Below are 21735 nucleotides of genomic sequence, written 5' to 3'. Positions count from 1 at the left end.
GAAGGAAAACAATGCCTGTACTTCACATATTCACTATCCTCAACAACAATAATAACTTTTTGTAATAATGACCTTGGAGATATTCTGAAAGTTCATTTATGGGTGTAGCATGTATGCTGAATATGGTAGATTTTAGCAAAGAAGGGTGAATCAAGAAAGCTTGCATACAACTAGACAATGTGATATACATCTGAAACAGTATTCAAACACAAAAACAACAAAAATGGACCATGCCTTAATAATCACAGGACTCAATAAATGAAAGAGGTATGAGCAGAAGGGGAATATTCCTAAGTTATATCTAAATTTGATTGCTAGTGCCTTTACTATACATCTGGGTGACTTTATTCATCCATTCTGGAATTCTAAAATTATCAGAGGCCTATTATGAAACAATTGGAGAATCTTAGATAAAATCTCCAGGAATCATACTTATCATGTATGTCAAGTGCATGATAATTTTTAGAGTAGAAAATGTACCTGTCATATGAAAAGAATAATAGTACAATACATTGAAATAAAATGTCATGAGGGTAAGAAGCAGCTCATATTTATTGTAATTTATTTTGCTGACCATATGATAAACAAAGCTAGTTAAATTATTTTCTGAAAATCCCAGGGAGAGCATTGCAATTATTAATTTTTAATTTTCTCTATTTTCTGGTCTCTTTTTTCCCTTTCTCTTTCTTCTTTTTTTCTCTCTCTCTACTTTCGTCCTATCCAACCTATTTCCTGCTTTGAGATTAGGACTTATTTAAGTTAACTCTCCCTGTGCCTTCCCACATCTCTCTATTCCTATTTTTACCCACATCTCTCCCTAAACCTAATAATTTCTGGTTTGCCAAATCCTTCTTTGTGGTTCGTAGCCCATTAATATATAGTTGTTTGATGTTGAATAGATGTATCTGTAGAACTAGATTGTATCTGGACAATTGACTGTGCAAATACAGACTTTGGTTGATGCTTGCCTTGTTAGTGTTCTAGCAGAAAACTGGTGTTATTTTCATCCCAAATGGGCAGAGTAAACTGGAAAAACACAAGAAAAATGGCAATTCCGGGTATCTCAACGCCCATTCATGATAATCAGGGGACAGAACATATAATGAATAATCCAGAGGAGAGTCCCCAAATAGCTCTACAAACACTGCTGGCAAACATGGTAAATGAAAATATTGAAAACATACACAGGACTCTGTATGAGCGTGATAAGGAGAGAGAGGATGCAAACAAAAGGTCAATACAGGAAAAGATTGAAAACCTACAAAGGACTCTGTTTGAGTGTGATAGGGAGAGAGAGGAGGCAAACCAAAGGTTTATACTGGAATATCATAAGCGTGAGGAAGCTACTCAAAAACTGATACAGGATTTGCATGAGCAGCTTGAGAACACTCAAAGAGAAAGTCAGGAAAGGCGTGAGCAGGTTGAAAACACTCAAAGATAACTACAGGAATGGCATGAAAGCGAGGAAGCTAAGGAAAGAGTAATTTGAGAGAGCAGGATGAGAATACACAAAGATCACTAAAGGCATTCATGGAATCCATTAGCAAAGAGTGGAAGAAAGTCAGGGAGACCACAAAGGGAATGCTGAATGGAACCCAACAGAAGGAATGGGAATCCAAGGAAACCATAATCTATCAACTACGTGATTTGAGAATAAACACTGAACACCAAATTAAGGAAGTAAAGAAGTTCATACAAGATCTAAAACAAAGCTCCAACAAAGAATTTGAAGCCATCAAAGCTGACCAATTAGACAGAAAAGAAATATAAAACAAAGTAGAAAGTCTTGACAGCAGGTTAAACCATGCAGAAGATCGAATCTTGGCGATTGAAGACAGCCTAGATATTGTAGAGAAAGAACATACAACCATCCAAAACAGATAATATGATAGAAATATGATAGATGAATCCAACATTTGGAAGACACCATAAGAAGGCCTAATCTGAGGATCATGGGTGTAGAGGAGCATCTAGAAACAGAAGTTAATGGTCTAGGAAATTTGTTTAACAGGATCCTAGCAGAGAACTTCCCAAACATGCAAAAAGATAGGACTAAGATAGGCCTATTCAGATACAAGAAGCTTTTAGAACCCCAAATAGACCAGACCAGAATAGGACATCCCACCGTCACATTATAATCCACACTGGATCAACTCAGAACAAGGAAAAGATCCTTACAGCTGTCAAGGAGAAAACATTAACACCTATAAAGTGAAACCAATTAGAATCACCTCAGATTTCTCAGCAGAGACAATCAAAGCAAGAAGAGCCTGGAATGATATATGTCATGCCTTAAAGACAAACAACTATCAACCAAGAATACTGTACCCAGCTAAACTCTCCTTCGTAACTGAAGGACAAATAAAAACCTTCCATAGCAAAGAAAAATTAAAACAATATATCTCCACCAAACCAGCCCTGAAAAAGATTCTTAAATATGTCCAACACATAGAAAACAAACAAGACCACAATAAAGTCCAAGAAACTGCACCCAGGAACCCAGTAGCTGCAGCCCACAAGAAGGTGGATTAAATAGCAGGAACTCCCAAATACCTCTCAGTCCTATCTCTCAACATTAATGGACTTAACTCTCCAATTAAGCGACATAGACTCTCTAGTTGGATTAAAAAGCAAGATCCTTCTATCTTCAGCCTGCAGGAGTCACATCTTGCCCGTAAAAACAAACACATTTTCAAGGTTAAAGGTTGGAACAAAATCTACCAAGCAAACGGCCTCCATAAACAGGGTGGAGTTGCAATCCTAATATCAGATAAAATAGACTTCAAATCAAAATTCGTGAGAAGAGATAAAGAAGATGGCTACATACTAATTAAGGGATCTCGCCTTCAGGAGGATATTACAATTCTAAATATCTATTCGCCAAACAATGGAGCACTCACATTTAGCCAAGAAACACTACTTCCCCTCAAATCCCATATAGATCCAAAGACATTAATTGTTGGGGATTTTAACACACCACTCTCCCCACTAGATAGATCAACTGGGCAAAAACTCAACAGAGAAACCACAGATCTAAACAATTACATAGATCAACTAGTTTTAACAGACATCAGAATACACGTTTTTTCTCAGCAGTACATGGAACATTTTCTAAAATAGACCACATTTTAGGCCACAAAGCAAACGTCCAAATTCAGAATCATTAAAGATATCCTTTGCATTCTCTCTGACCACAAGGAAATAAAATTAGAACTCAACACCAAAAGCCACTAAATAAAGTCTGGTATCACATGGAGGCTGAACAACACACTGCTGAATCACGAGTAGTTCATGGAAGAGATTAGAAAGGAAATTCAAATGTTCATGATATTCAACAAAAATGAGCACATAAATTTCCAGCTCCTCTGGGACACAAAAAAGGAAGAACTCAGGGGCAAGTTTATAGCTCTGAGTTCCTACATTATCAAATTTGAGAGATCTGAAACCAACAATTTAATGAGACATCTGAACCTCCTTGAAAAAGAGCAGCAAGATAAACTCCAATCCAGTAGATGGAAAGAAATAATTAAAATTAAATCAGAATTAAATGAATTAGAATCAAAAAAACCATAGAAAGAATCAACAAAACAAAGAGTTGGTTCTTCGAAAAGAATTAACAGAATTCTCAGAACCTTAGCAAATCTTATCAGAAAAAGAAGAGAACACACCCACAGAAATAAACTAAGAGATGAGAATGGAAACATCACCACAGAAACAACCAAGATTAAGAACATGGTAAGGGAAAATGTCTCAAAACTTTATGCTATTAAGTTTGAGAACTTGGCAGAAATGGACCTTTTCCTAGCAAATATTGACATGTCAAAACTAAACCAAGATGAGTTAAACAATCTTAACAGGCCCATATCAAGCATCCAAGTAGAAACAGCAATAAAAGACTTCCCAGCAAAGAAAAGTCCAGGACCAGATGCTTTTAAAGCGGAATTCTACAAGGCCTTCAAAGCAGAGCTCACACCAATACTCCTCCAACTCTTCAATGAAATTGAAAGAGAAAGTTCACAACCGAACACATTCTATGAAGCCATCATAACCCTTATCCCCAAATCAGGCAGGGACTCATCAAAGAAAGAGAACTATAGGCCCATTTCTTTGATGAACATTGATGCAAAACTTTTCAACAAAATTTTGGCAAATCGACTTCAACAATTCATCCAAAAAATCATGCACCATGATCAAACAGAATTCATTTCAGGGATGTAAAGCTGGTTCAATATACGCAAATCAATTAATATAATTCATCACATCAACATCAACAGGAACAAGGATAAGAATCACATGGTTATCTCAATAGATGCAGAAAAAGCATTTGACAAGATCCAACCCCCCGTTATGATGAAGGTTTTGGAAAAATTAGGAATCCATGGAACATTCCTCAATACAATAAAGGGTGTATATGACAAACCTACAGCCAGCATTATACTTAATGGTGAAAAACTAAAGTCATTTCCTAACTCAGGAACAAGACAAGGATGTCCACTCTCTCCACTTCTCTTCAATCTAGTATTAGAATGTCTAGCTACAGCAATAAGACAAGATGCAAAAATAAAGGTGATCCAAATAGGGAAAGAAAAAGTAAACTCTCTCTCATTGCAGATGACATGATCTTATATTTAAAGAATCCCATAGACTCCACTCCCAAATTACTCAAGCTGATTCAAAATTTTGGCAGAGTAGCAGGGTACAAAATTAACCACCCAAAATCAATGGCTTTTCTCTATGCCAAAAATCAGAAAAGTGTAGCTGAAATTAAGAAAGCAACTCTATTTGTAATAGCCCCACAAAAAATAAAAAACATAGGAATTAACTTAACCAAAGAAGTGAAGGACCTCCATGATGAAAACTTTAAAAACTTGAAAAAGGATATCAAAACAGAATTTAGAAAATGGCAAATTCTCCCATGCTCCTGGATTGGAAAGATCAACATCGTGAAAATGGCAATACTTCCCAAGGCTATCTACAAATTTAGTATGATACCTATCAAAATTCCAACCTCATTCTTCAAGGAAATAGAAGAGGCAATCCAAAAATTCATATGGAATAATTAAAGTCCCCGAATAGCAAAAACGCTCCTCAAAGGAAAGAACACTGCTGGTGGAATATCAATACCAAATTTCAAACTCTACTATAAAGCCATAGTAATAAAAAAAGCTTTGTACTGGCACAAGAACATACCTCAGGACCAATGGAATAGAATTTAAAACCCAGAAATGCACCTACAGACCTATAGCTATCTAATCTTCGATAAGAGAGCTAAAAAAAATAGAATGGAAAAAAGACAGCCTCTTCAGTAAATGGTCTTGGCAAAATTGGTTAACTACTTGTAGAAAACTAAAGCTAGATCCTTATCTATCACCATGCACCATAATCAACTCCAAATGGATCAAAACCTTGGAGTCAAGGCAGACACTCTGAAAACATTACAGGATGGAATAGGAGAAACCTTAGGTCTCCTTAGCTCAGGCCGAAATTTTCTTAATAGAGACCCAGAAACACAACCAATCAAAGAAAGGTTGGACAAATGGGATTGCATGAAGTTGCAGAGCTTCTGCATGGCAAAGGACATAGCTAGCAAGATCAATACAAAGCCCACGGATTGGGAGAAAATCTTCACTAGCCATAAAATGGACAAGGGTCTCATATCTAAAATATACTTGGAACTCAAAAAATTAAACCCCCAACAACAAATCATTAAAGAACAACTATCCAATAAATAAGTGGGCTAAAGATTTAAAGAGAAACTTCGCTGAAGAGGAAAGAAGGATGGCCAATAGACACATGAAGAAAGACTCAACCTCTCTGGCCATAAAAGAAATGCAAATCAAATCAATATTAAGATACCACTTCACCCCAGTTAAAATGGTAAAAATCAAGAACTCTAATAACACTGTAGTTGATGTTGGTATAATTTGTGGAGGGGAAGGGCAAAAACAAATTGTTTAACTAGGGATACAGCTAGACCCATTGCAACAATGAGCTGTATAAGTCGTTATATTGAAAAATGAACTTCACAACTTTGGTGGGGGAGTCGATTTGTTTGGGGGAGTATGGGAAGGGAGAGGAAGGGGAAAGAAAAGGAGGCAACAACGCTTGATAAGAAATGTACTCATTATCTTGCCCATGAAATTGTAACTCCTCTGGACGGTATTCTCACAATAAAAAAAAAATAAATTGTTAGAAGACAATTTGGAGGAGCGGGGTTGGTAGGAGGAAAGTGCCAGAAAACTGAGGAAAGGGGTAACAATTTAGACAAGAAATGTACTTATTACCTTACTTGTGTAATTGTAACCCCTTTGTACATTACATTGAGAATAAATAAAAAATAAGAAAGATTCACAGGAAAAAAAATAAAATAAAATGAATTTTGCCTTGGGCTCCTGTTTCATGCAGTGATTGTGGTTCAAAGACAATCTGGGGAGCAAAGACCATAAGTTCCTCAAGTCCATATAACCACCAAAATAAGCTGGAAGTGAAACTGTGGTTTAAATGTTAGATTTGAGTAAAAAAGCTCAGGGATTACACCCAAGCCATGAATTCAATTCTCAGAACTGGCACCAAAAAAAAAAAAAAATACATGAAATGTTTAATTTTGAAAACTTTCAAAAGTTATAGTATTAGTTTTTGCTTCCCTCTATAACACCAATTGTGACTGAAATATTTAGATTCGATTGGTCTAGTTTTTTGTAAATGTTTTAGTCCTAGAATTCTACTTTAAATTACAAGTCATCAAAATCCACAATTATACATAACCCGGATATAACTTCAAATTAAAGGGTTTGTATTGGTTTCAATATTTTGTTTGCTTTTCACCTCTAATCTTAAGTAATATTTTGTTACACAAATTATCACGAAGTTCCTTCAAATAACTTTTAAACATAAAATATTAGGCATTATGACTTTGAAGTTGGCAAATTAGAACAATCTTGGGCATGCATCAATCAAGTATATGTGATGTCTCTCTAGAAACTGGATAACATGGAAAATTTTCAACTTCCAGGTGATCATTTGAGCAGTAAATTGTAGGATTTTCCTGGCAATTTAATTCAGTGCATAATATCCCAGTCAATACTCATTGTCAGCCTAGTTGAACGGAACATAGACATGTTCCTGGACAAGCTTATACCCAACATTGAAATCAAGATGGACTTTGGTTATCCTGATCTACAAACATTGATGACTTCTGTTGCCATCTTGCATTCTGTTCTTGAGAATCTAAGTCAATTTCAGAGGGAAGAATCCACTCTTGTGTACATACACCTATTCCAACCATGTGTACCTTAGCTAAAGCAACACACAGGGGATTTAAGGACCTAGTGTTTTTAGCCACTTCATTTTATTCTTTGTCTTCTTTTGAAAACATTATGCTAAAGATTCGCTCACTACAACACTAAAAGCAATCACATGGTAGGAAGTGCCTATTATACTAATACTTGGTAGAAGAGGCAAAGTGCTATCAGGGAAGGCTTTTGAAATATTGTCTCCCTTGAAAAAAATCTCATCCACCTAAATGCTGTCTGTAATACTGAGTTGAAAACCAACAGCCCAAAGAAGCTGAGTTTTAAAAGGATTCCTTGAAAATAGTAACAAAAGGAAACAGGAGATTAGATGTAATATAGATAAAATAGATTTTTAAATTCAAATATGAAACATTACCAGGCACCAATGGCTCACATATGGAATTTTAATTAGTCAGGAGTCTGAGGCCTGAGTAGAAATGTATTCTGGACTACATCTTTCTAACCCATAAAATGTTATGGTGAAAGCATGGGTCAAGTGATAGAGCAACACCCTTGAACATAATAGCTGAGCAAGAGCTTGAGACTCTGAACTAAAACATTGATACTAGCACCAAATAAATAAAATAAAAAATGATGAAAGTAGGAATATAGAAGAAAACATTAAATAAAATAAGAAAGAATAAAATGATAAACATACAGTAACTGAAGGACAAGAAAATTCATAAAGAAATAACAGACACTTCTACAATAATAGTTGGAGGTTCAAACAACATACTCTCAAAGAAGAATCAGATGAAGTTAAATAATAAAGTGGATGTTTTGTGCAACATAGTAAATTAACTAGTTTTTAAAGACTATTAAAGGACATTATACAAAATGAAAAAAAATCCATATTCTTTTCAAGTACTCAAGAGGCTTTTCTAAGCAAGAGTATATTTTATACAGTCCCAAATTGAGTCTTGATGAATTTTTAATGATAATTTCAAATTCTAGCTCCACTCTTACTCTTTACCTTTTCCAGGAAGAACTTGCTCTAATATAGATAGCTAGATAGATAGATCTATCTAGCTATCTAGCTATATATATTATATTCTGTATTTACATATAATATATATGATATATATATGTAGTAATTTCCCATAAGTAAGATAAAGACAAAAATCCTGCCTATTTCATGAAGTGACTGACGTTAAATAATGTCTATATTACTATTACTATTTTATAATCATACTATGTTGAACATTTTAATTTAAAATACTATGCTATAGATATTATGTACATATGCTTAGCATATATAATATGCCACAGATATTTATGTGTATATTTTATTGTTATTTTATATTCATAGCATAAAAATTGGTGCTGGAGATCGTCTGTAACTCTAGCTTTCAACATTACTACTAATATATAAATGTTAATTATCAGTGATAACTCATATATATATATGTAAATACTGAGTAAGAGATCTCATAGTGGATATTTTCTACTTGTAAAATAGTAATCATAGAAATGATGATTCCTTTCCCATTGTTCTTTATTTGTGTTTGATGCACAATAAATTCTTTATTGTATGTTTTGACCCAGGTTTATGTGTCAAAATGCGATCTTTATCATCAGTTAAGAGAATACTAGATCCATAAAATCCAAGGTTCATGAATCTTTTTTTTTCAATTTTTGCATACTCCAGGCTTTGATCTCAGAGCCTCACATTGGACTAAGCTTGCTGCCTGTTGTACTGGCAGTCTGCCACCTGAACCAAGCCTCTATTGTAGCATTTTGTTTATATTTTAGAGATGAGATCTATTTTACTTTAGTGCGTATACTAATTTTGAGGAATAATCCTTCTGATTCCATCCCTCTAATTAGATATTACATGTGAGAGTCAATGTAACTGTTGAATTTTTTTCTAAAAACATAAAATGGTGGGTAAATTTAGCAGATATCAGAATATATTTGACAAATAATTTTTCTTCTAATTCTTGTAAATGTTTCTTTTTATTAATTTAATTGTGTGTTAACGAGCTATTTTTATCCTATGCACATATACACATATCTATTTTCTTGATGCTCAAAAGAAATAGCTGTTAAAATAAAATGATTCTGAAAGCCAGCAGAGATAAGGGTAGTAAACTTTACTTCAGTAACTTTCATGTGAGGAAAAAAAGGAGTCTTTGAAATGGTCATCATTTAAAAAGTTACTATAACATTTTAATGTAGTTATTCATGAAAAACAAAACAAAATATTTTCCTCTATGCAACCAGAACATTTTCCTACAGCTATGTTTAGAATATTGGGGAAGCTATTAGTATCACCACATTCTGCTCACAGTTCCTCTGTATATTTTACATTAACACTCTCCGCCTATTCTCTGATTCCTTGGTTCAAACTGGAATGAGAATGGTTTAAAATATGTAGAATAGGCAACTACTAATTTCATTTGCATATATTCCATATATGTATAACCCACCACAGATTTAAAATAACCCATAGATTTACCATAATTATCATTTTGTAATGTTTTGTATAAATTTGTACTACTTATTCCATGCACAATATCATTTATTGTCTACTAATTTTAGTCAACAAGAATTTCATTTTCAGCCAAATCCCATTCACTATCTTTGTAAATGCATTTCCCTTAAAATGAATGGGTGGCTTATTCCACATCTTCTTAGTCACAATGAGTTTAACATAATGTCAATCACAATAGTTTTAGCACAAAGCTGTGTACACCCATCAAGATATGTTTTGTCATTTTTTTAATCTTTGTAAACAACAGACATGATGATGGAAGATAAAGCTCATTTATTATCTTAACAGTTTCGTTAGGTTAGGTGCTAAACCGTAGTTTATCTGGTTTCTCCTAGGCTTAAGACTCACAGGCTTCAATGAGAGTGTGGCTTTCTTTGGGCCTAGCCAGGGAAAGACCCTCTTTCCATCTCAGGAGAATATTGAGTCTTTGGGCCCTTTGAGCTTTGTTCCTCAATTTTGTAACAACTATAATTTTGATAAGGCTTTCACTATTAGAATAACTTCAATAACAGATTGACTTCCTTTTTTGATTATATAATGTTTTCCATTTTTATCATAAAGTTTTAAAACATGTTTCTTAAGGAATTTATGATATGAAGGACACATATTTCCATTTTCCTAGTATAGTTTTGTACCGGAGCACATTGCTAATTTTCCTCATCTTGCTTTCATTGGATTTTCACACTAGAAGTTTCCTTAGTGTCTCATGATTTTGTAATCTATCTCATACAGATGGAAACATAAGAGGTTTAATGGAAGTCCAATAAACCACTCTTACTCTAAGGAAAACATTGATTTAGTGAAATTCTCTCTCTATGTGTGTGTGTGTGTGTGTGTGTGTGTGTGTGTGTGTGTGTGTGTGTGTGTGTGTGTGTTCCAGCCATATCTGTGAATCTGGGGCTTGAACTAAGGGCCTAAATGCTCCTGCTTAGCCTTTGTGTTCAAGACTGGAGTTCTACAACTCAAGCCACACCTTCTGCTTCTGGCTTTTTCTGGTAAACTGGAAAAGAATCTCTCAGATTTAAATATCTAGGTTGCCTTCAAGCCTCTGTTCTCAGAACTCAGCCACCAAGTACCTAGGAGTTTAAATGTGAGCAATTGTAGCCCTGGGACCCAGCCTCACACATGAATGTCCTCTGTCCTCTGAATTCTTCAAAGACAATAATCCAAGCTCCACTGAGAGACTTTCTCTCCACTTCTCTTCTTGCAGATTCACATCTAGGCCCAAATTATTTTATAAACCAGGAGTTCCTCAATGGAAGCTATCCAGTAGTGTGCTAGCAAATGTGTTTATATACACACTACTACGTGTGTGTGGAAAGACATTAATATGTTTATTAAAATGTTGCTGATATTGAAGATAGGGAGAAGTGTGAAATTCACATATAATAGTAAATTATAGAATATTCTTTGTCATAAAGCTCATGTAGCCGGTTGGTTCTGGGGATGAATTTATTCATTGATGTTTGCCAACTCCTTGGCCCCATAGCTGGGTCCACATCTCCCTGCCTATCCTTGATGAGCATGACAGACAGAAATAACTGGCCATGTATGTCATAATGTAAGTGCGGTTGTGACTATGTGAGGGGAAATGACTTGCTACTGCTTACAAGTAATAGTGCTGCACCTTTAGAACCAATCTCTTCAGCCACAGCTCTATTTCCCATGTGCACAGCCTCCACACATACCCATCTTATCTCCATGTGGCCCTGAGGGACCAAGTTCAAACCACCAATGGGATAGCACTGGTTGTTGGGTTAGGAACACTTGGGCAATATGGCATCATTACATAAAATCTCCATTAGGCAGACAGAGTGAGCATCAGTAACCTTGAAAACACAGACAACACTAAAGAATGAAGTGTAGTAAAGTAGAAAACAATGATTGCTGAGCCTCTGTTGCTTTTGTTTTATCATATGGTGTTTGATTGTAAGCGTATGCAATTTAAAGAATGGTCACTAAATTCTAAAAGTTTTAAGAATCTTCCTTTACCAGCCAATGTAAGCCAATCTAGCCCGTGTTAAACACCTCCTAGCACAGAAGCCACAGCACTCATCGACACCCTAAGATCCGGCCTGCCCAATTCAGTCTGTGCTCACCACAAGCTCCCCGCCACGCAGACATGACCTGGCGTAATGGATCTCGTGTGAGTATGGCCTTCTAGTTCTCACATTCCATCAGACACTGAAGGCCAGAAAGTCAGGCAAAACATCCTACATGCAATGGGGAGGGTACCACTCATTGGTTTCTCCACCATAACTCTTCTCCGCCCTCCCAGCAAATCTAGGTCCTGATGCAGGGTTTCCAGGATGATGGAACCATGGTTTCCAGGTGACCTTCTTGCTGAATGACTTCCATGTAACCTTTGAATTGGCTCTTGTGAAATATTTCAAGTTTGTCTCTTTAGAGTTTTATGTCTATTTTGGGACTATTTGGCTTTGAGAAAAGGAAATCACGGGAACCTGGAATCTCAATTAATGGAAATCAGATAACATTCACCCACATCCTCTTCAGCAAACTTCTGGACTTTGAGATTAAATACCAATTCCCAGCCTCCACTTTTTGGATCCTTCTGGCACTTTCTGGACCATGGACTTCTAAATAATGCCTTCTTTTTTTAGGTCTGAGACCAGGAATTAAACTCAATATCTGATATGTTTGATCATTGGCTAGTGCTCTTCCAACTAAGCCACATCCCAACTCCAATGCTTCTACTGTAAAGAAGAAAAGACAATGAAAAGGTACACACCAAAAAATATATATAGTTTTCTGGGCACCAGTGGCTCACGGCTGTAATCCTAGCTACTCAGGAGGCTGAAATCTGAGGATCATGGTTCAAACCAGCCCCAGCAGGAACCTACATGAGACTCTTCTCTCCAATGAGCCACCAGAAACAAGAAGTGGCACTGTGGCTCACCTTGAGCTGAAGAGCTCAGTGACAATGCCCAGGCCCAGAGTTCAAGAATCATGACTGACAAAAATATTTAAACTTTACTGTTTCCAAAATAGTCAAATGCCATCTTTATAGGAATCTGTATTTTTAATTGAGATATATATGACACTGGCACATAATATGCATGTATTACACATAGACTCCTATGGGAGATGGGCAGTAGGAAGAATCCAAGGCAATTCCAGAGTCAAAGCTGGGGCCCCTGGAAACAACAATGCAGAGGCAAAGCCGTCATAAATGCAAGTGACAGAGGCAGAGGACGGGTCCACTGCTGCCGGGTCCTCAAGATCAGGGATTTCAGATTTGTCTAGCCAACTCCCACAGCAGGGTAAACCATTCCCTGCAGTATGCTTCTTAATGTCTAGCTAATAGTGTTTCCGTTTCTCTGGTAGAACCCTGACTAATAGGACAGTCTCTATTGGTACAGGAAAACAACAACAACAAGCAAACAAATGAACAAACACACAAAAGGCAAGGAAAGAAATTGCAGGAGAAGGGAGGGAAGGAAAAAGGAAGAGAAGGCAGCAATGGAGACCAAGAGATAAAATAGTTTGCAGACAACACTGGGAAAATTCCCCCATACACTGAACACAAGCCATATGCTAATCCTGTGTATCTCCCTCCACCCCCTCACCCTTGCACCCCACCACTGCCAAGTTGTGTGATTACCCAGGTACCTAGGGAGCCTGTGTCTCACCTTTTGCTGTGACACTCGCATTACACCTGGTCCCTGCATCCCCTGGGCCTTAGTGGCTCCTTTCTTGAAAAACTGCAGACCCATGCTCCTAACTCCTGTCTCCCAGAGCTAACATGTAACAATACCATGGGGTTGGAGGTAGAGCTCAGTTGGTAGAGCATTGGCCAGTGAGCAAGAGCCATGAGTAATACTCAAGTCACTATCTTGGACTTAAAGTAAAGAAAGCCCCCCCTCCAAAGAAAAACAAACCAGTTACGTGTCTTCTGAGGAATTCTCCAGGTTTTTTGCCATAGGTGCCAAATTCAAGTTAAAATGGGGATAGGAGCAGCCAATTGCCCAACATTTGACTTCACAGACATGCCCAGAAAGTCATGTTAGACCTTGACCACACAGAGCCTGTGACTATGACAGAGAGGGATGTTGCCTACCACAGACGTTCATGTGAACAGTACTCAGCATATTTCACATTAATAATCATCATCTTATTTTTAAACAAGATTAAACAAAACCTACCCTAGCCCATAACTGATTTTTGTTTTCATGTCTTCTGGTCACACCAATTCAGATGGGCAGATGTAAGTTGTAAACTAATCCATACACAGGACGCCTTCACTCCCTGGCCCAGGGACAGGGCTGCGCACCATCACTGACTGAGCCAAGCCCCGGAGGTGTTCATGCTAAAGCCAGGAAAGATAAAATTGCCTTTCTGTGTTCACACAAGGCCTGCTGCCATGAGCTCAGGCTGCTCCTCACCACATATGCATGGAAGCAAGGAAACCAGCCCAGGGAGGGAGAGAGAGCCCCCCCCCCAATGTTGCACTCTATCCCCAGTGTTGCAACTGTCCCCTGCTACCAAAGTGAACCCTCCTGATTATGCCATCCATCACAGGCCCCTTTCTAGTGAAAGTAAGTCAAGCTGACCTTTTTACTTGCTCCCAAAAGAGGCTTACCTCACAGCAAGGAGAGAATCCCAAAGATTAGGGCTGCATTACATGGAGATGAATAGCAAATTCTAGTATGAAGGTGAGCTTGTAAACAGGAAACAAACCCCAGAATACAGCACCAAAGAGATAAGGAAAAGATGAGAGATCTGTCCATGTGTGTGTATTGTCCATAGGTATCTAGTACAGGTTCCTGAGCTTGGCTTCCAGCCCACCCTTTACACTCTGCTTCATGACAGAAGGGCAGAGACTCAAAAACCTGCATCTCTTCTTGACTAGTCAGTCCCTGTTTGATATACCAATGGACTGTAAAGTTAATGGGAAAGGGGGAACTCTCCCAGCTTCTCAGTAAACTGGTCCCTGTCAACAGCAGCCGTTAGAGCTTTGAACAACCGCTCAGAATTCAGGTGCTTCAGATCTCCCAGCACTAGCCCCTTCTCAGATGTCTGAGTCTCAACTCTTTAGCAGCCCCAGCCCTGATCCACTAAGCACCAACAAGGGCAGGACACCTTCCCTACCCCCGCAGAGAAATGGCCGCTGCAGCAGGCCATTTCTCCAAGATCAGGTTCTAACAGAGCAAACTTGTCTCATTCCTCTTGGAGAGGAGAGCCACAGGGATGCTGGAGGCATCCTGTCCTTACAATGTCCATGCCACTTCGAGGTTCTCTTTTCATCTTTCTGTTCTTCAGCTCCATATTTTAAGCTTTTCCTATCACTGCCTTCTCTGTGTTTAAAAGGCCACATGGCTTTTGTTCTCTAGATTGAATCCTGATTGTGATCATGTCTAGTGTTTGGAGACAGTCATTAGAACAAGCTTAGCAGGGGATAAGTCTAAATGTCAAAGACAGAAAAAAGGTAGAAAAGAACCGGAGGTGAAGTTGAGACTTTGTGGATAGTTTCTCTCTTTTTATTATTTAGGGGGAAGAAAATGTTGTTCCTTTCTACACTTTTCTGTGATCTAAATGCTTTACATGCATTATTTCATTATGAAGCAGATCCATTGGGGCCTAAAAACCCCTAGACTCAGGCACTTTTGATCAGGAGCCTTCAACCAGGACGTGTCGCACCTGAATAAAGTTCCCTGAACTCATTCTTCATTGTCTGAGATTCTGCCGTTTGAATTTGCAAGACAGGAACTCAAGAAGGTTCTTGGGTGGCATCAGCCTGCAGCAAAGCTGTGACCTGGCACCAGCAGGCCTTGCCTAGCACTAGGCTCCAATACGAATGGCTGCTGCCACCCTTGGAGCTGCATGGGCCATCATGTGAATGGGCTTTGCTCACCACACACACTGCATCTGGACAGTCCGGTCTGGTCATGTAACTTTGCAAGGTACTTCACATCCCCTAGATGAAACTGAAGAAGGTCAGATTCGTGTTTCAGTGTCACCCACCTAGTAGGCCAGGGATCTGATTCATGTTCTGTGATTCTGGAGCCTCTTAGACCCATCTCTACCACATCAGCTGCAGCGTTAAGCCAGAGCCCATCACCATACTCACCTCCAGACACCTGGCTTTCACTGCCGAGCACTCAACATGCTCATGGGTACATGTCTGCAAAGCCCTTCCTGAAGCCTGGCCATGCATGCAGGGCAGGTGCAGCCCTGCTTGAATACGGCATTTCACAGCCAGAGTAGTGCCTGAGCGGCAGTGAGAAGGGGTGGCATGGCTGAGTGATGCACTCCAACAGTGAGCCCAGAGGGAAAGAGTGGGAACTTGGAACAATTAGAACCATCCTAGTCGGAGCAATTAGTGGGAGAATAGAGAGTAATTTAATGCTTGGTAAGGAAGAAATGCACTTAGGCTAAACATTAGCATATGCCTCACAGTTAGGCAGTATCTGCCACAACACGTCTCATTCAGAGCTCATCCTTATGAGCAGTCTTTCTTTCTTTCTTTAGTAGCACACTCAGCACAAGTGTAGCCCTTTCATGGGCCCTGTGACTGTGTTTTCTGAGATTTAACCATTTCTGCATGAGTTATCAATGGTTATGCTGGCATAAAATAGTGGTTTGAATTTCATGAAAGAGAAATCAAACATACTGCTTACTAAGTATGTGATAATAAACCAGACACGTTACCTCACTGGACTCTTCTCCATTCCTTCACCAGAGACATACAGACAGACAGATAACCAGACAGGCACAGAGGGATTTATAATAGCCATAAGTGTTAGGTTCATGACCACTGATGGAAGGGACAAGATGATCGAGAAGAGGCAGCCAGGGCTCACTCATTTCTTCACAAATTAAAACAACCTGAAGGACAGTTCCTCAGGGAATAATCATTGCATTGTTCATTAAAAACAAAGGAAGAACACATACATTATACTATAGACATTTTACCTGAACTAATGCATGGCAGAAGACAATGGCAATGCAGCATCCCTGAGCCGGCATAAAAACGTTTCCTTAACTTTTCACTAATTTGCCTCATGTGGAGTATAAAAAAAATAGCCCTTAGCACATTTGGAGCCCATAAAGACTAAATGAAATATTATTTTATTATGCAACACTGAACTTTTAAATTTTTAGTTATTGTTCACATTATTATTTAAATGTGACCAGATGTTAATATTTGAACTACAAAATACGACTCCACTTAGATGATAATCCTTCCTAAAGGATTTTGCAAAGTCGTCTCTGACTTTCAAGTATGCATTTGCTTATTGGATGATTCCCCTTTCCCTGGCCCACCGTTTATCAATCTCAAGTCATTGCACACACACTTCTAGCTACTCATCCCAAGGCCTAGCTCAAACCTCATTAAGTCTTTTGCTGTCATCTTGGATTTTTGTTGTTGTTGTTTTTTTTAAAGGAGCCTACATGTCAAAGTTTACTAAAAGGAGGAAGATGGTTAAAACTGAAAATAGTAAAGAATTTCCTCCAGACTCTCATAAACTTCACAGAGGCTGTGTATTTGAAAAGCTTCAGAGATTTTGGCCTCTCTTTCCCTTCCCCAGTCCCAAAGGCCTCTGGAAGGCCTTGTGGGGCCATAGCCAGTCTCCAGTCACATGACTGAGAGTACCAGCTATCAGCACCTTGAGATTGTTTTGTATACATACTGTTTTTTGCCAGTCATGGGGCTTGAACTCTGGGCCTGGGCGCTGTCCCTCAGCTCTTCAGCTCAAGGCGAGCGCTCTACCCCTTGAGCCACAGCACCACTTCTCTTGAGATTGTTTTGTACTGCAGGACTCCACATGTGTTTCCCCTTTATGAAAATTACCTCACATCTCAGGAAGTCTCTTTTCCCCAAGCAGAACCAGCAGATCTGCTCTGCCAAGAAGGTAAATGAATCCTGGTGCGCACTTGCTCAAAACTCACTGGCTTGCTATGGAATCCCAGCTTCCTGTCCCCAGACCCATCAGGTATGCACTGTACCCCAGCTGCCTTGCTCACCACTAATGTGTGTGGGGTGACAAGAAGGAAGGGATTTGTAGCTAGCCGTGCACCGTGCCTTTCTTTACCCTAAGTTCATCCGTCTTTGATCCTTGACCCTGGACAAGAAGTGAGTCTGGTCAGAGTGGTGATCCTGGCTTCCACCCTCACAGATGCTTTAACCTGCTACCAAAAGTGCTGAACCCAGCAACATTTGAGAATTACATCTCTTTTTTTAAAATTTATTTTTTATTGTGAAAATACGGTACAGAGAGGTTACAATTACATGCGCAAGACAATGAGTACATTTCTTATAAGCATTGTAGCCTCCTCCTTTGTTTCCCCTTCACAGCCCTTCCCTCTTACCCGTGCTTTTTCTAGTTTCCAGAAGGAAAGCTAATTCAAATCCCCCTGTCTTGCCTTCCTGAAATTAAAAAAAAAAAAAAAAAATAGAAGTCTCAACTACTGTCTTAATTTTCCACCTAAAATATGCTCATTCTCGCTCTTTGTTTTAAAATACACTTCTCATGCCAGAAATTATGGAAAAATATTTCTAAGCCCTTTTGAAACAATTGAGTTTGTGCTCTATTCTGAATAAGCCTTGTATAATCCAACTTGCTTTGTAGCCCAGGCTGATCTTGAACTCACAATTCTTGGTGCCTCGGCTCCCAAGTACTTAGATTCCAAGAGTTTACCAGCACACCTGGCCATGTCCTCTTTGTCCTGGTCATTATTTGAAAGCAATTATATGTCAAAGCCAGAGGCAATGGCGCTCCTCTTCATCAGAACTTACCAGAGCTCCATAGATGATTTAGAGTTTATTCAATTATGACAATAATCTTAATGATTCCTTACATTTTAATCATATGAGGTTTTTTAAGAATTTTAAAGGCCTCGTTCTGGCCGCCGTGGAGTAGGATGAGGCCCGCAGCAGCGGCTCGGCGTCAGCGGGGGCAGCAGCAGCTGAGACAGTAGCTGAGGCAGCCGCGCCCCCCTCCTCCTGACCTGGATTAGGTCCAGCAGCTCCATGGCCGCCGCCACACTGCGAGGGGGGGCAAGGGGGGAGGAAACACTTGGTCTCCCCGCCCCCCCATAGTCTCCTCACAGGAGGTGAAACTGCCATGACCCCAGCGGAGTCTGCGGCCAGGCCTTGAGTCCCCCTTCCTGGGGTGCGGGGGACTGGCATGAACGGCCCCGCGGTGATGCCGGGGGCAGGGAGGCCATTGCCTGAGCCCGGGCCTGCTGTCGACCCCACCTTGTCGACCTAGGCTGCCCGCAAAGCGTGCGAAGGACCCCCATCCCTGCTTTCCTCCTCCCCTAGATCTCTCTCACACACGCACACGTACACACACACGCACACACACACATGCCCCATCCCAGGAAGATGGGAAACTGGCTCAAATCTCCCACCTCGGATGACATCTCCCTGCTGCACCAGTCTCAGTCGGACCTGGCCAGATTCGGACCTGGAGCCAGATCAAGAGCCGCTGCTGCCATATCAGGAACAAGTTCCAGTTCCAGTCTATCATCCAATACCCAGCCAGACTCGGCTAGCAACTCAGCTGACTGAAGAGGAACACATTAGGATAGCTCAAAGAATAGGCCTTATACAGCATCTGCCTAAAGGAGTTTATGACCCTGGAAGAGATGGATCAGAGAAAAAGATCCGAGAGTGTGTGATCTGTATGATGGACTTTGTTTATGGGGACCCAAATCGATTTCTGCCGTGCATGCACATCTATCATCTGGACTGCATAGATGACTGGTTGATGAGATCTTTCACATGCCCCTCCTGCAAGGAGCCAGTAGATGCAGCACTGCTTTCGTCCTATGAGACTAATTGAGCCAGGGTCTCTCCTCTGACATCAAGTGAACCATCATTTTTGGCGGTTTTGATCTTTTGTCACTGAGCCAAAAGAGCCAGGGATTAGGAATTAAGATCATGCACAAAAATTTCCTAAAAATATCTGGATGGCTGCAGATGTTGAGGAAAGTATGTGATATTTTAGAAACTTAGCAGGAAAAAGTAGGATGGTATTTTTATGTAAAACCTTGACCCAGTGTTTAAAAATATAATTGTATTTAGACCTTGTTATTGCTCAAGTACATAGGAATTGTGTAGTGTTAAAGCATCTGTATATGTTTAAATTGTGTGTGTTGAAGATTAGGAAAAAGACAGTGGCTATTTTTTCTAAATGAAATAACTTTCTTCTTCCCTCTACCCAGATTCTTTTCTGAAGTTACTGGCATTTGGGTCAAGGTTTTATTAAAAGCAACATTTTATAACACTGGCACAAAAAAAAGTAGTTTTAAGCTTGTTTGCACAGTTTTTTTTTTTTTCATTGGAAATGGAATTCATTGCCTTAGGTCTTTAAAAATAGTGTATTATTATCATGGGGGCTGGCTCTATGCTTGAAAATCAGTTTATAACCTCTTATAAGTGCTTTATTCTGTTTGCAGTTAGGAAATGCAGAAATCAAAGTGATCTCCTAGCTTGTAAGCAAATTGAGATGCACTATCCCTTTTGTATTAAAAATGAGTTAATGTGTCAAGAAACCAACTCTAGCAAAGTGGGTTTAATATTACCCTTTCTATATGTTCTATCTAATTCTTTTGGTTGTTAATATGGTGATAATTGAAAGTCAAGGTAAATTTTAAATATTAAGATTTCTGATTTATTGAGCTTGAATTATGCCACCATACTATGTAAAAATGAAAGTGGCACCATGGTGAAACTTAACAAGAAGTAGTTTCTTAGTTGTAATAATTTGATTCTCTTCCCTGTGACTTCCTTCCCTATAGTCTTGAAACATAGCAAAAGGATACTGCATCTCTCATTACTGTAGTGCTGAGGTTTTTGAAGTCATACAAACTCATCTCTGTTTCTGTTTCTTGGAAAGTTATGTTAAGTCCTAGGTGACTGACAAGAACAAAGGTAAATGTGTTTAATGTTTTGCACACAAATGCAGAATTTGTATAACCACCTGACTTCATAGTTGTGATCTCAAAAAAGGAATTTCTACTTTATTTTTTTCTTGCATTTAATGTAAGAGTATGCTAAATCTCTAAGTTTCTGAAGTGTTAGAAATAGAGATGGCCTAGTAAAGATGTAGTAGTGTGTTTTATACATTTTGCATGTGTTTATTTTTCTTTATGTTATCAAAAGGTGACTTATTTGTTCAGCTCAGTGATGTTACCACTAAAAATCATTATTGAAAGGAGAATCAGTCTCCAGATAACAAGTCAAATATTTCTGTTTTTTTTGAGTTTAATTTGTGATTCTAACAATTTTCTAAATACAAAACACAAGTGGTATGAAGGGTCTTCATGATTGCATTATAGAAGTATTTAATATGTCATAATTAGTTAATTTGGCATTCAACTGTAATGTCCATATGTTAATTTCCCTATGAGCCCCACGATGGAAAAACTTAAAGATGAATTTGAAAAAAAAATGAAAGAATTTCATTTATCAGGTTCTGTTAAATTGTTACATGTATCTTGCTTAAGTTTCTGTTCATTAATTTATATTCATCCAATTATGTAAAGCAAATTTGGAGGAAACAAAAGAAAGAATTTTAATAACACCCACAAGTTTGAAAAAAGATTTCCTGCCTCTGGTATTTCCAAAAGCAGGAATCTGGAAATCTAGAGTGACCCCCTAGAAGTTGTAAACTTTTCAGTGAACTTTTATCACCCAAAGGTCTGCTTCCTCTCCTTTGGAGATGGTTGCCATGGGGATTTACCCCCAACAGCCAGAACACCACTCCACCTCCAGAACCTCACCCCTCAAGAAGTGGCTCAGGCATCAGCAGCAGCATGCAGAAGACTGTCAGAAATGCAGAGCCCCTACTGGGAAGGAGGCTCAGTGGTAGAGCGCTTGCCTTGCATGCTCGAGGCCCTGGGTTCGATTCCTCAGCACCACATAAGCAAAAAGAAAAAAGCCGGAAGTGGCACTGTGGCTCAAGTGGTAGAGCGCTAGCC

At 38.9% G+C, this 21735-nt stretch overlaps 1 pseudogene; it reads left to right on the top strand.

Annotated features, from left to right (window-relative positions):
- Positions 1–19135: 19135 nt before the first annotated feature.
- Positions 19136–19595, top strand: LOC138821683 (RING finger protein 11 pseudogene; annotated as a pseudogene).
- Positions 19596–21735: the final 2140 nt, after the last annotated feature.

Source organism: Dipodomys merriami, unplaced genomic scaffold (genome assembly GCF_024711535.1).
Source record: "Dipodomys merriami isolate MVZ:Mamm:240054 unplaced genomic scaffold, mDipMer1.0.p SCAF_93, whole genome shotgun sequence".
Taxonomy (NCBI): Eukaryota; Metazoa; Chordata; class Mammalia; order Rodentia; family Heteromyidae; genus Dipodomys; species Dipodomys merriami.
Note: the sequence above shows the minus strand (reverse complement) of the source record. Positions and strands in the feature narration are given on the sequence as shown.